The sequence below is a fragment of the Lynx canadensis genome, chromosome X (genome assembly GCF_007474595.2).
Source record: "Lynx canadensis isolate LIC74 chromosome X, mLynCan4.pri.v2, whole genome shotgun sequence".
Lineage (NCBI taxonomy): Eukaryota > Metazoa > Chordata > Mammalia > Carnivora > Felidae > Lynx > Lynx canadensis.
Window position 1 is genome coordinate 78,319,313 of NC_044321.2, and position 16,538 is coordinate 78,335,850.

General features: G+C 38.2%; 1 protein-coding gene across 1 annotated transcript in view; it reads right to left on the bottom strand.

The window, feature by feature from the left end:
* Positions 1–16,538, bottom strand: part of PCDH19 (protocadherin 19) — a 149,546-nt gene that overhangs the window by 126,848 nt on the left and 6,160 nt on the right. The gene's annotated exons all lie outside the window — the stretch shown is intronic.

Consider the following 16,538-nt stretch of genomic DNA (forward strand, 5'->3'; position numbering starts at 1 on the left):
AAGTGCAGTACTTACTATAAGAGAAGTTTACACAGCCATCAATTAAACTGAATTAAATTCCTGTCCCAGAGGATTCTACTTTTTTATTTATGCAGTACAAAGTTAGGCTACTATATGGGCAGTCAATCAAATAAATGTGCCTTTCTTAAAAAGATTGAACAAAAAAACATTAAAAAAGCAAAAAAAAAGAAGAAAGGAAAAGAAAAGTTGAACTCATTCCATTTTGTTGAAAAAAAAAGTGCATTTAGTCAAGGCTGGATTTGAAATTTGAGCATCTCAGTGAGGATCAACTCATTAAATCCCTCTTTTTTTTGTTCCACATTGTTGGGGCTATTGTGTGCCTCGGGTTCAAGAAGCCCAAATATGAAATCAAATATTGAAGGATATTAAAAAGGTCCTCCTTAAAATTGGCTATTTGGTCCTGAAAAGGAAACTGAAAAAATATACTTTGCCAAAAGTGACCATTAGAGAAAGCCTATATCATTTTCATAGTATTAAAAATCTGTACAGATCATAGCTAAATGTTACTATTTTAAAATCTCTCATTCTAAAAATAAAATTTGTGAGCCAGATGTCTAACACTGGTGAGATAAATCTCCTTTTACAAGAGTATACATAATGGCAGGAAAAGTGAAGAAGGAAAAATTATTTTTCATAATATTATTTCTCATATTTAAAAGGCAAACTGTAAAGAAAAGGGTTATTTTTAAATGTGAATATTTATCTGAGAGAAACATCCAAAAAAGGAAAAATAAAAATTTAGAAGGTATGACCTGATTCAAAAATGAAAATAAAGAATATAATTGATATGTCCTGCTTCAGAATAACTTATATCTTATGCCACCTCTTTGGTCCTTAATATTTACTGTGTAGTCTAGTAGTTACCTCTTAAGTAATTGCTTTTCTGATCTCAGAAATAATGCATGTTCAATATAGAAAATTTGGGAAATTAGAAAAGCGTGTTTCAAAAGTAAAAATCACCTGATTTCCTGAATCCTGTGAAAATATTCCTTCCAGTAATATTGGTAATATTCCTTCCAGTATTTTTTTCTACACACACATGTATTTTCAAATAAGTGTAATCAACCTGTACATGCTGTTTCATTTGCTGATATTTTCAATTAATGTATGTTATGCAAAGAGTGTTTTCTTGCATCATTAAATATTCCTCAAAGTATTATTTTAATGTCTTCACAGTATTCTAGCAATGCACATATATGCATCTGCAGTTTTGAGGGACATTATCAAATTTTCCTCCACGGGACTGGTGCCAATTTATACACCCACGAACAATGTATGAGACCGCCTGTTTCCCAATGGCTTCACCAGACTATATTTAAAATTATAATAATGCTTTGTATATTAAGGATATTTTCAATATTTTAGCTCTATAAATTGCACTGAAATTAACATCCTTGAACATGAATTTCTAGGCAAATCTAAAATTATTTCCTTAGGATAACTCCCAGAAAAAGAAACACTAGATATTATAGGGGTTTTAATGTGTATTTGCAAATTACCCCCAAGAAAGATTATGTCAATTTCAATTCTATCAATTATACTCCATGTAACAGTGTGTGATAACCATATCAATGTGGAGTATAATTTTTAAAATTTTCCTAGTTCTATAAGTAAAAATAAGACATTTTGCATATCAAATTGTTGTCTGTGGTTCCCCCAAGGTAATGGATTAATAGGGAGAGAGTTGTGGAGACTTTAGCTTCTATTTTATATGCTCCTGTATTGTTTGACTTTTTAATAAGTATATATAGTGTTTGTAATTAAAAGTTAATAATGGCATTCCATTGTTATTATTGACTTACTAAGATTGAAATATTTTTCTATCTACTGGCCATTTGTACAGCTTCTTTATGAATTATCTGTCTTTTGCATAATTTTTATATTGTGCTATTTGTCTTATTTATTGATTTATAAAAGCTCTTTATATATTAAAACCATTGTTTAAATGTCCCCTTATCCAAGATGTCTTCCCTGACCTTTCTAGAGAGCCCTCATTTCTGACAGAAACATGTACCCTTTACCCTTCCTTATTTTTCTCCATATCATCACCTAACATATTATATATTTATTTGTTTATCACTTGTCTGTGTGCATAAAATTATAAACTCAATGAAGACAGGTACTTTGTTTTGCTCACTCTTATATCCCCAGCACCCTGAATACTGACTAGCACATAGTAAATACTATATAAACATTTGTAGAAGTAATAAATACAGGTTATTTTCTATATAAACTTAAAACATGTCCTCAGCTTACAGTTTATTTTTTCATTTGGCTTATTATTTTTTAGACATACAGACATTTCCAAATTTTAATAGAGCTGCTGGTATTTTTCTTTGTGTTTATTTCCATTGCTTTTATCCTCTGAAGTCCTGTGCAATTGACTTTACTGAGTTTTCATCTTAAAATTTTAACTCTTTAATCCATGTGGAATTTATTTTGTCATATAGTGGGAAATAAAAACTTATTTTTTCCAATAATCAATCACATAGCACCATTTAGTCAATAATCCTTACTTTTCCCATTGTTTTTTTTTTTTTAAATGTATTTAACTTCTCATCTTGTGTCCTCAACAATAACATAAGCTATGAGTAGGTACCATATATTTTCTCTATCCCTCAGAGCTGAGTTCAGAGCTGGTCAGTAAAGGATGATCTACAAATATTTGGTAGATGTATGAATGGGTGAATGTTTTCAAGCCAAAATATTTGTTGGAAAAGAACCTAACTACTAAATGGAAAGTCCATTCACTAAAGTCTAGAGGCAAACCATCATAGAGTGATAGGATTCATCTAAAATAAATGAATACCTTTGTAGTAGAGGCTAAAGTCTGGGATTGTGATGCCTCCTGCTTTGGTCTTCTTCTTCAAAATTACTTTGCCTATTCGGGGCCTTTTGTGGTTCCATATGAATTTTAGAATTGCTTGTTCTAGTTTCGAGAAGAATGCTGGTGCAATTTTGATTGGGATTGCATTGAATGTGTAGATAGCTTTGGGTAGTATTGACATTTTGACAATATTTATTCCTCCAATCCATGAGCATGGAATGTCTTTCCATTTCCTTATATCTTCTTCAATTACCTTCATAAGCTTTCTACAGTTTTCAGCATACAGATCTTTTACATCTTTGGTTAGATTTATTCCTAGGTGTTTTATGCTTCTTGGTGCAATTGTGAATGGGATCAGTTTCTTTATTTGTCTTTCTCTTGCTTCATTGTTAGTGTATAAGAATGCAACTGATTTCTGTACATTGATTTTGTATCCTGCAACTTTGCTGAATTCATGTATCAGTTCTAGCTTGGTGGAGTCTATCGGATTTTCCATGTATAATATCATGTCATCTGCAAAAAGCGAAAGCTTGACTTCATCTTTGCCAATTTTGATGCCTTTGATTTCCTTTTGTTGTCTGATTGCTGATGCTAGCACTTCCAACACTATGTTAAACAACAGCAGTGAGAGTGGGCATCCCTGTCATGTTCCTGATTTCAGGGAAAAAGGTCTCAGTTTTTCCCCATTGAGGATGATGTTAGCTGTGGGCTTTTCATAAATGGCTTTTATGATGTGTAAGTATGTTCCTTCTATCCCGACTTTCTCAAGGGTTTTTATTAAGAAAGGGTGCTGGATTTTGTCAAAGGCCTTTTCTGCATCGATTGACAGGATCATATGGTTCTTCTCTTTTCTTTTATTAATGTGATGTATCACGTTGATTGATTGGTGAATGTTGAACCAGCCCTGCATCCCAGGAATGAATCCCACTTGATGATGGTGAATAATTCTTTTTATATGCTGTTGAATTCGATTTGCTAGTATCTTATTGAGGATTTTTGCATCAAAGCTGTAATCATCAAGACAGCATGGTCTTGGCACAAAAACAGACACACAGACCAGTGGAATAGAATAGAAACCCCAAAACTAGACCCACAAACGTATGGCCAACTAATCTTTGACAAAGCAGGAAACAACATCCAGTGGAAAAAAGACAGTCTATTTAACAAATGGTGCTGGGAGAACTGGACAGCAACATGCAGAAGGTTGAAACTAGACCACTTTCTCACACCATTTACAAAAATAAACTCAAAATGGATAAAGGACCTAAATGTGAGACAGGAAACCATCAAAACCTTAGAGGAGAAAGCAGGAAAAGACCTCTCTGACCTCAGCCATAGCAATCTCTTACTCGACACATCCCCAAAGGCAAGGGAATTAAAAGCAAAAGGGAATTACTGGGACCTTATGAAGATAAAAAGCTTCTGCACAGCAAAGGAAACAACCAACAAAACTAAAAGGCAACCAACAGAATGGGAAAAGATATTTGCAAATGACATATCGGACAAAGGGCTAGTATCTAAAATCTATAAAGAGCTCACCAAACTCCACACCCGAAAAACAAATAACCCAGTGAAGAAATGGGCAGAAAACATGAATAGACACTTCTCTAAAGAAGACATCCAGATGGCCAACAGGCACATGAAAAGATGTTCAGCGTCGCTCCTTATCAGGGAAATACAAATCAAAAGCACACTCAGATATCACCTCACGCCAGTCAGAGTGGCCAAAATGAACAAATCAGGAGACTATAGATGCTGGGGAGGATGTGGAGAAACGGGAACCCTCTTGCACTGTTGGTGGGAATGCAAATTGGTGCAGCCGCTCTGGAAAGCAGTGTGGAGGTTCCTCAGAAAATTAAAAATAGACCTACCCTATGACCCAGCAATAGCACTGCTAGGAATTTACCCAAGGGATACAGGAGTACTGATGCATAAGGGCACTTGTACCCCAATGTTTATAGCAGCACTCTCAACAATAGCCAAGTTATGGAAAGAGCCTAAATGTCCATCAACTGAGGAATGGATAAAGAAATTGTGGTTTATATACACAATGGAGTACTACGTGGCAATGAGAAAGCGTGAAATATGGCCCTTTGTAGCAGCGTGGATGGAACTGGAGAGTGTGATGCTAAGTAAAATAAGCCATACAGAGAAAGACAGATATCATATGTTTTCACTCTTATGTGGATCCTAAGAAACTTAACAGAAACCCATGGGGGAGGGGAAGGAAAAAAAAAAGAGGTTAGAGTGGGAGAGAGCCAAAGCATAAGAGACTCTTAAAAACTGAGAACAAACTGAGGGTGGATGGGGGGTGGGAGGGAAGGGAGGGTGGGTGATGGGTATTGAGGAGGGCACCTTTTGGGATGAGCACTGGGTGTTGTATGGAAACCAATTTGACAATAAATTTCATATATTGAAAAAATAAAATAAAATAAAATAAAATAAAATAAAATAAAATAATACCTTTTAAGATCAGGACATAACAACCACTGTAGAAACTCTTAAGTCACAAATCTTAATAACACTGATACCAAGCAAAAGGAATTGTATAGAATTGGCCCTGCCTTCAAGGGGCCCCTGAAAAATACTCTTTATGAGCTTAAAAGTAAAACAAAGCTTCCCAAGGGCTCCCCAACTGACCTCCCCTTCCCCAGAAATAGGAATTTATTCCCTGCAAGAAATAGATTGCTTTGTTACAGACAGTGCCCCAAATCCTGCTGAATGCCATCTGCCAGACTCCAACATGTGTTGAGTTTAATAGTTTAGTAATTCTGGAATCAAATCTACTTTAAAAGAAAATCTACCTCATTTTTGACTCTCAGGCAAAACATCCATGTGGCCTATATATATATTGATTCTGTAGGTCTCAGTTAGCCTCCCATGGCCTGAGATTAAAAATAGCAACAACAAAAATACATGCTTTTTATTGAATTCTGGCTCTTTGCTGATTATCCAAAGCAAACAGCAAAATGAGCAAAGCCATGGTGAACTGCCCCTCATGCCAACAAATGCCACAAAGAGAATGCCAATCAGTAAAATATGTTGTTAAGCATGAATAGTAGCTAAAATATTTATCTCTTGCAAGGTATTAAAATGAGAAAACTTTCAAAATGGAAACTTCAAGCACTTGCATTAGAAGTTGCATAATTTGGTTAGACTGATCTTAGAATGAAATAAACAGCTGCTTATTTCCATAATGTTGGTCTTAAACAGTATGAAAGTTTAGATAATTTATCATGATAAACAAAACAGTTCTCAGGGGTACCTAACTCAAAAGGAGATCTTGTTGACTTTCAGGTCTGTGAAATTTTAGGTAGCGTGATAATCAACGTAATTTATATTTAAGTGAAGTTGTGTTCTTCTGAAAGTTTTCTAGTTTTCCAGGAAAGGGGAGTGTATCTGCTACACATCCCTAGAACAAGTACAGACCAACTGAAGCAAGGTTAGTATACTCACTACTGTCTTTACAGCAGAACTCACATTGGACAGGAAGACCTATTTGAATGGGGAGACTACTGAGTTTTGACACACACACAACTCACATTAGACACAGAATATGTTACTGTCATTTAAAAGCTAGAGGCTTATACTTATTGTGTCTCCTGTCATAGCTAAGTCCCTTACCCTCAATACCACCTACCGAGCAGCTGTTGTGATCACAGGGACTCAAACCTTAATGCAGTCAGCTGTACGAATGAAGCCCTTCGACCCAATGCTATAAAATTCACAGAATTACAGCCAGAGCTGCAAAAGAACTTGGAAATATCCTGACCCAATCTCCTCACACAATTGTTCCAGGGTTGATGCAGTTTGGCATCTGTTTGGATTTTTCATAATTCTCCATGTCTTGGAGTGGTTTCCTTAGTAATAATAGATTTCAATAAACTAAAGCTCTTCTTTTATGAGGTTTTTAATTCTGTTTCATCTGTTTTGCTAGTGACCTCCTCCCCTGTCACAGAATTACAGATTTCTAGGTTGTTATCTTTGGGAATACAGTGATTTGGGTGAGTCATACATTAGAGATAACTGCCCTGATAGAGTTTGCTAGGCTCAGTGGGTGAGGAGAGACAGACAATGCAAATGTCACACATTCTTTGATCCCATACCTCCAAATATGGCTCCATGCACAGCCACAAAACTTTACAGTTCTGGATTTTTCCCACCTTCCAATGTCTCTTCTTGAGGATACCAGATGATCAAATATGCAAAGACTGAATCCCCTGATGCCATTCCAACAGTGCCCAGCACCATGGTATTATGGCTTACTAGTTTTATAAAATTTTGCTTTCTCAGGTCACTCTACAAAGTATAGTTTTTGCAAAGCAGTTTAACTTTCTTCCCATTTCAGACATTTCCTTATTGTATTTCTTACTGCAACAAAGCATGTGTTTTTTTTTTCCCTTTCTAAAAAAATTACCAGTAGAGGCAAAATTTAAAAAGTGACCTAGAGGTATAAGGACATACATCTCATTAGCAAGCTCACAAGCCACACAGAAAACTGGTGTTTTGTATGTAGCACTTGAGATTTGTTTCTAAAGAGCCATAACTATCAAATTGTTGTGCAATTTTTTAAAAAATCAGGAAAAATCCCATGAAAAAGCCCTTATTTAATGCTAATGCCATGATGTTCTCCCCTAAGGTCTTAGAAATAAACATTGCCATTAGCATATGCCATCACTCGAAAGTCTATACTTGAGAAAATGGAAATGCACTAATTAAAGAAATGACCAGTATGGCAAAATCATAGCCAATACCAGTCCTCTGAGTGCAGTGTACCTGTGTCCTGTGTCCTCACCATGGGCCTCTGTGCCTGTCAGCACAGAGGAGGAAATCAGTCTTCCAACAAGCCATTCACCATTACCTATAGCAAGATGCCTCTGCTTGTACCTGCATTTTCAGAGCCCCACATCCCTCAAACATGTCAAGTTTCAAATATGAATGTTAGCTTACACACATCTTTAGTTGTAAAAATTAAAAAAAAAGTTGCTTAAAGGTTAAGCCAACCCCTGTGAATACAGGCTGATCCCTGCTCATACATCTCACTTAGAAAAGATATCGTGTCATAGTTAAGTACCTGTACACATAAGCAGCCCAAATAAGATTTCCTCAAGCCAAATGAACTAAAGAGGAAGAAGAGGAGGGTTTGAAACAGAATTGTGTTCAAAAGGCACAAAAAGAGAAACTGAGCCTCAGAAAATAATTTCCAAAGAATTGAAATTCCCCATAAAATTTTCTTAAGCTGGGTTACATGCACAGCAATGATTATTTGGCTGTTTCCTACTCAGAGTTCTCAATTATAAATAGTCCCCAGGAGATCTGTTCCTGGGCTATATCAAATTGGGGTGCTCTGGCCTATAAAGGCTCCATCACCACAGAGATGGAATAAGGGGATGAGAGAAGCAGATCATTCTCTCTCTCTCTCTCTCTCTCTCTCACACACACACACACACACACACACACACACACACTCCCCTAAAGGGAGAGTCTGGTCTTTGGATTGAATTTATCTTCCTGCCAGCTTAAACAGAAAATTCATTTTGTTCAGAAGAGCAAACTACACATTCTGAGAAGAGGTGCCCTCATGATCTGGAGATCAGATTAAGAAATGAAAATAATCCAGAAAGCAAAGACCACCAAGACCAGTGGTGGTGGCAGTGACCGAGAGCAGCTTGCCCCAGAACAGCAGCCAGATGGGGCCGAGTGGGAGAAGTGGAAAACTGGCCACTCTGGCACTCAGAGACTTAATGCAGGATCCGAAGACTATGCACATCAAGGCAGCACTTAAGCGTCTGACATGAAGAGATCCTGATGCTAGTGCATGAACACTGAGCTCAAGGAGAATGCAGACTTCACACCTGGCTTTTTGCCTGCTTCAATCCCAAACTGTCTGCTCAAAACTCAAGGTAGCTACCTCTAATACCTGTCCATCAATCTAACTCTCGCTCTCATTTTGTTCTTTCTGAAAAGTAATATTCTACCTCCCCCAAAGCTGAATTTAAATGAAGTATCAGAGAGTTCTTTCATTTGCTAAAGTAGTTCCCAGTCTCTACTCAATCTGGGAGACACTTACTGACTTGGGGAGTTTTCAGAACCTGGATCAGCAAAGTGAGAGCCATCTCTTTCACAAGTGAGCTCAGGAATCTAAGACAAGAAGTACCAACAACATTCCTGATAGGCTTCAGTTCCTCCAGCCACAGAATGACAAAGAGTGGAGGGAAATGAATAGGATGGGAAGGGGGTAGCTGTAATCTTTAGTTTTTTTTTTTTTTTTTAATCTGGAACAAATAGGAAATGTAGCATTTTTTTAAAGACACAGAGGAACATTTTTTTTAATTTTTAATTTTATTTTTGAGAGATAGATACAGAGCACAAGTGAGAAAGGAACACAGAGAGGGGGACAGACAGAATGCGAAGCAGGCTGTAGGCTCTGAGCTGTCAGCACAGAGCCCAACTCAGGGCTCAAACCCAGGAACTGGGATCATGAATGACCTGAGCCAAAGTCAGACACTTAACTGACTGAGCCACCCAGGCATCCCAAAATGTAACATTTGTTAAATCTAGGTGATACGTATCTGTCTTCTCTGGACTCCACATATTTTAAATATTACATGGTGACATTTTTTTTAATGAAGTGAAATTCAACCAGGAAAGCCAAACAGAATTCAAGAGAATAATGAATTGGCCCACGTTTCAAAGATTTTGTAAATCTTGCCAATGTGAGGAATCTCACTTTAAGTAAACAAGATAGGTGAAAAATCTAGACTTAACAAAGGAAATCTCAGTCAGGAGTTGTTTATTCACATTACATGGGGGCTCTTTCTTTTATGAAAGAGTCCACCATAGGATTTCTATAAATATGGAATGCCATCACTGTCGTTAAAACAGGATCTAATTTACAAAGCACTCGCTTGCTGCACAGCTTTTCAGGAACACAACTACCATTCGAAGATACATCCACAGGTCCTCTTGTGACATCCAATCTGTTCTGTGACAGAATGCACTTTGAAGCAGCACTTTGAAGCTGCTGTCAAGATAAATAGAGTCAGGTTTGACCCCAAATGTTGTGTGCTTTGTTGAGTCATTTGACCTCTCTCTGTAACTCCATTTTCATGATTAGAGTGAAAATACTGGTTCCTTTTCACATCTCTTCCAGGAGTTCTGTGGAGCTGTGTGGTTCTAGCCAATATTTTCAAGCAAAATGCTGAATGACATAACAAATGAGATGTCTGCATGGGAACCCAAGTTCCCTGAGTTGGCAGAGCTGTTCTCCAGGCAGCTGCAGTACTTTCCTCACCATTCCCTGGGGTGACACGTGGAGGCGCTAGCATCCTGGGTACACCCACTGTTAGTGGAGTGACCCTCACCATGCAGCCCACACAAAAACCACTCGTAACTACACAACAGCTAAAAAGGAAATGTAACTTGAAGAACATTTCCCTCTACAAACAACTGATCCTCTGGGACTTTCATTTCAAGCCTCTCAATTGTTCGAAGTAAATGAGGCTCACATTAAAGGCCAGCCAGTCACACATCAAGAAATTAAGCCTCCTCTCAGGAGGGGAAAATGGCCGCTCCAGAGCCAGCCTCCCGCCTCTCACACACAGGCCTCTTGTACAAATTATTTCATTTACCCACATCTGAGACACTTGATCCAGCCAAGCTTGGTCTCCCCTAAGCCCTGGAAGCTGAGATACACAAGCAGAGGGTTCAACATCTGAAATTCCAAACAGCCACCTCAGATCCACTGCAGCACCATAACTGAAAGACTCCAGCTTTGCCAGGAGGTGGCTTCACCCTTTTTCAACCCTCTAATTCCTAACAAGCAATTCTCCACAACCCTACCTTCAGCCTCTGGGCACAGTATACCAAAATCACAGCAAAGACTGGGGCAAAGATAGGGAAGGAGAGGTCTGCCGCTCTTCAGGCCTTATAAGTCTGACTGACAATCAAAAGAAAAACCAGGTAGGGCCACCAGGACCCAAAACAAGTGGTCCTCAAAAAGAAGAATTCCAAGGCCTCAGAGCCCTCTATGGAAAATGTCCTGCCTCCAGTCTTCTAGGGAGAGAAATCTCAGGATCATTAGCAAGTACTCTGGCTGAGCTCAACTTTAGTGAAGGTGTATGGGGAGAGACATGATCTCTAAGGTAACCAGTTAATTGCCAATAAGGAATGATAATAAATTAACAAATACTGATGTAAACTAACTCAGTTCTGCAGCAGTTGCATGGAGACAACAGTGGAATGGTTTATTCTGGAACACATCTTGCAAACAGATCCTCACTGGGAAACACACTGCCTCTGCTAGATCTGAATGGGCCAATAAGATACAATGTAGGCAGTGGATGGCCCTAGAATGTCTCCTAGTAGAAGCAGAGCCTTTGATTTTTAAAGAAAATTGGCTTGAATACACTTGAAAAGATGTGGGCTGTTTTCCATTGTTTCCTTCTGCAACCTGAGGGTTACTTTAGACCCTTTAGAGGTAAGATTTAGATGGTTCCAAGACACTGTCATAACAAGGAAAGTAAAATAAAAGGCGCTCACTGAACAACTTGTTGCTTTGTTTTAATTGCAGGTGGTGTTTTGTGTCATTTCCTTGCTATCCAAACCAGCCTCATCATACATACCAATTTCCTAATGACTTCTAAATCTGACATCTGATAGGTTTGTGGCTGCTGTTTTAGTTCCTTAACCCAGAGTTCTACTCAAATCCCTGCAAATCCCTAATTTTAAAACTCTGTTTTAGGGGCGCCTGGGTGGCGCAGTCGGTTAAGCGTCCGACTTCAGCCAGGTCACGATCTCGCGGTCCGGGAGTTCGAGCCCCGCGTCAGGCTCTGGGCTGATGGCTCAGAGCCTGGAGCCTGTTTCCGATTCTGTGTCTCCCTCTCTCTCTGCCCCTCCCCCGTTCATGCTCTGTCTCTCTCTGTCCCAAAAATAAATAAACGTTGAAAAAAAAAATTAAAAAAAAAAAAATAAAACTCTGTTTTAGGGACCAAAGCAGAGCTATTTCTTTCTTCTTATTTTTCTTCAAAGCCTAACTGATGTTTTAGTTTCATTATTTGCACTAAGATAACATACACTAAGACTTCCTATAAAATAACTGGAAGCATTCAATTTGGTCTGCCACATACATCCTTAGTCTGCAAACTCTTCCACTGCTACTCATGAAACTGTTCAGTGTTATAGTAGAGCACACACACCTTTAGGATGTCTCATATTGAAGATGCTACAGTTTCCTAGTGAATGGTAGAAAAACAGAGAGAACTCAAGATTGAGTTCGAAACCAAAATCTTAATTCCTATGCACATATGACTAGAATTCTGGAAGCTTTTGCCAAACTATCACTCTCTTAGAGTTGTCAGCTCAGAAATATTCAACATTAGAAAACCAAAGTTTTAAAATACCTCACCAAAGAGACTGGGTGTCTGGCCCATTTGACCACCACCACCCCAAAGGCAGGGAGGTCCCACCAAAGTCTCCATTTAGCAGTAAAAGAAATGAGTTGCATTTTCTTCCTCCAGCAATGACCATGGCTTGGGTGACAAAAAGGGTAATGCAGGGATGCTGGTGTACTTTCACTTTCCAGCATCCAAAGGTTCTCAGCAGGCATGCCTCCATTCCATAAGATTGGAAGAAAAAATATTTGCCATAATAAGGAGAACCTAAAAATGCTGGAATATTTTCAGAAAAAAATCTTAGCAGATTGGCAAACCTATTATTATTCTCTCTCCTCCATTCTTTTTCAATTTATTTTCCCTCTTCACTCTCCTCCCACCACCATACATTCACTTATACATATACTAAATCTATGGACTAACTATACCAGGGTGCCAAGAAATTCAAATCTCACCTTTCAATTTAATATATTTATGGGCTACCTGATATCACTAATTCTACAAAAGTCTTCTGTAAACAGCAAAGGCATCCTCCATTTTCGCTCTTCAAATTTGTGTCCAAAACCACAAAATCCACATAGCTGATTTCCTGACCAACATCAGAAGACCAGTAAACAATAATATGCTATTCTAGGCAAGATGGTCTCTGTGATACTAAAGGCTGAGTTCCAATTCCCTAGACCAGTACTCCGTTCCCTTTACCTTACCTACTAATAACTGCACTTAACATCATGTTCCCTTTGGTTTCGAGAACCAACAATACAGATGTGTATTACAGAGAGCCAACAGATGTGGCTAGGTTTGCACACTGATGTAAAAGTTATGCTCAAGTCAGCACCAAACCTCAGGAGTTCAACAGTAAGTCTACCTATAAATGATGGCAGGGCTGCCAAGGAAGAAGAAGGAGAGTACTAAGAAGTCTATGAAGTAACATGTGGTTAGAAACTCTCTTGTATTACATGCAGGGAAATCACTGGGTGATCTTAGCTCCCCAACGAGACTGAACTCCCTGAGGGCAGGTGCTGCATCTCATATTTATTTGGGATCCCCATGGTACCCGCCACACAGCTGAGCACATAGTGTATTCTCTAATAATGCTTACTGGTTTATTTGATTTAATGCCATGGTGATAAGGTGTGATGGAGTGCTTGCTGCAAGGGAAGAAGGTTTGACTCCTCTACAATGTCATCATAAGCCTTGTAACTGACTGCAGCTAATGAAGGGAGTAGGTTTGTCACAAGGTAGCCCAGCAGAGAAACCTAATGTGCACTGCTTTGGTCCCAATCTGGAGAGTAATAATGTAATATATGCTCAGAAAAGAAATGTTATCCTGAATTGAATTGACCTGTTTACTTGTCTGTCTCCCTGTAAACTCCCCAGGGTCAAAAATCAAGTGTTTTATTTTTGTATCCTGGGCAAGTAGCACAGTGTCTAATACATTCTAAGTGTACAACAAATGTTCCTGGGTTTAATTAATGAAAAAATAAAATAAGGGTTTAATGGAATAATGTAAAGAAAAATGTAAGTGACATAAGATTTAATACAGAAATTTCTGTAGAATCTCATATTTTTCACATCTTAGCACTTATTCTGCGCTATAATTGCTTAATAAATGGTGGTTTCTTGGATGGATTAATTAATTAATTGGAAAATATAAAGAGAAGATAGGAAATATATCAGGATATTACTATCCTAGGAATGGAGACTATCCCATTGAACCTGATAGTAGCATAAATCATTCTATACTGCAAATCACCTATTGGTTTGCTTGTCCTGTCTGTTAGAATGTGCATTCCCTGAGACAATAGAACATCTTTTTCATATCTATAACACCAGAGCCTAGAGCAGAAAAAGTAAACCTTCAACAAATATTAGTTGAATGTATGCATCAATCATTCTCACTCTTCAGTAGATTTCACTGTACCTAAGTATTCTACCTAGTCCACATTCAGGGTCTTCAGGTATGGAAAGAAAAGGAGAAGTGTTATTTTCCCCATGCATAACTTTGTGGCAGATCCAAGTTAAATGGCCTGATTCATGCTCAGCTGTGAGAGGGTCTCTCCTCTTTCTGAAAGGGTTTGTCAGTCAAACTTTCCAGGACTGCTTATTAGAAATACACACTTAACCTCACTGTGTATAGTACACACTGCCTTGGCCCTTGACTAGTCCCACATATTACATCTGTGTGATTTTGTTAAATAAGGATAGCATGTGGCTTTGTGAGTTGGGGATAGGATCAGAATTCAGACTTTCAATGGCTTTTCGAAATAATTGAAGCAATATTTTGTTTCATTTTGCCCATAGGAGAATCAAAAAAAAGCACCAAGATCTTAGTGCATACACCATCATATGTCTCCTGCCCCCTCTAAGTATCTCATAACACCAGGGCTCATATTTCTCTAGTGCCTTGAATTGATTACATAAAAAATCACCAAGCCCTCAGATGATTATTCCTTTGCCTATCTCCACAAGCAATAACAGTCAGCACCTGCACCCACAACCTTGCCATCTTTTACCTTCATCATTTAATGTCCAATATGAATACTCTAACCACACCAGTTTGCAGGTGTTATCTATATAAAGCCAACTTAAATTCCTCTTTAGTTACAGTCTCTATGGGGTCATGCTCAGGTGTGCAGGCCATTATAAATGATTTTTCAATTATTGTCTAATTTATACATCTATGATTCAAGGAACACCTATGTGTCAATATCTTATATTACACAATGTCATATTACTCCTTGGACCAATGTTGTATGGTAGATATTCCTGTTTTGTAGATGAGGAAAGAGACAGATTCCATACCAGATTCAAAATCATGTTCTACCTGATTCCACTACATAGCACTACCTCTCCCTCTCCATTGCTGAACTTCACATGTAGTCCTCCAAAAAGTATAGACTTCTAGTTCCTAGTAGTATATACTAAAATCCATAATTATAATTGATCCTATACAGCATGATACTGGATTTTCAATAAATCCTTGTTTATAGACTAATATATTTAAAATATTAGTGCTTTGTTGCTTACAGAATATCAGTTTCTCATTAAAAGCACTGCTGTTTGGTCCAATTAATTCTGATGAGAATAATTCTTCAGGAAACCAGGAAAAGCAATTGATTCAAGAAGTCTTAAGACCCTTTGCCCTATGAAATTGATACAAATACTATGAAGCCATTTTATATGCATCATAGCTTAAGTATATCAGGCTGAATTATTTCCCAGGCAGGAAGGTGTCACTGAAACAGAACTTGCCAGAGAGTCATAGAGCCCTGCTATCTAGTCTCTCCTCTCTCTCTCTCCCTTTCCCTGTCTCTCTCTCCTGCTCTGTGACTCTTTACCATCTCTCTTACCATCTCTGGACTTCTGTTTCACCATCTACTGATGGGCAATCTATCAAGATAACTATTTGCAAGGATCAAAGGAGACAATGGTCATACAGGTGCTTCAAAAAATGTGGAAGTGTTCTTCAAATATACAGTATTCCTTTCATTAGTGGCCTGGAACGGGACATATACCTCCAAGTGCATAAAATTCCAACCAAAAAGGGACTTAAGCAATTCATGGAAAAATGAAATCAACTTAAGAACTTTTAGCCCTCCACCCAGCCAGCCACCCACCCACCATCATCCATGTTATCACCCTACTACCCTGAGATATTTCAATAGCCAGCAAACACTGGACTACATAATGCTTTAAAAATGCTTCTATTTGAAAACATTCATACCTGGTAAAGGGAATCAGAGCTAATTCAAATCATAGTTAATTTCTGAAATTTTCATTATTAGTGAGCATTTCTGCTTCCTCATTTGTCAAACGTCACTATAAGAACTACCAAGAAATGGCAAAATGATTTTTAAAATTATTTTGTCTCCCTTTAAGTAACCCATCCATATTCTTGGCAAAGCATGTATATGGCCAAATAAAAAGCAAAAGGGGGCTTCAGGAGGCTGAATCACTCTCATACCGGGAACTTGGCCCTTGAGCATTCTAAGGTTCACCTATCTTTAACACTACTTGTTGATTCTTTCTCAGCCACTTTAACTGGAATGCTACTGCCACTGGCTGGCAAACATATTGTATTTGCAACAGGTGGAGCAAATTCGTATTATGCCAGAATACCAGACAGAGATTTCAAATGCTCAGACCCCTGGAGCTCCCACTCCCAACATCCACCCCTACAAAGTCTCCATATGTTGGGTTACCCTTTGCCCCAAGAGAGCCTGGTAGCAAACCCTGACCACAGAAATGGGCTTAGGCAGAGAAGTTCTCTCCACCTGTGCCAGGGAATTCTCCAG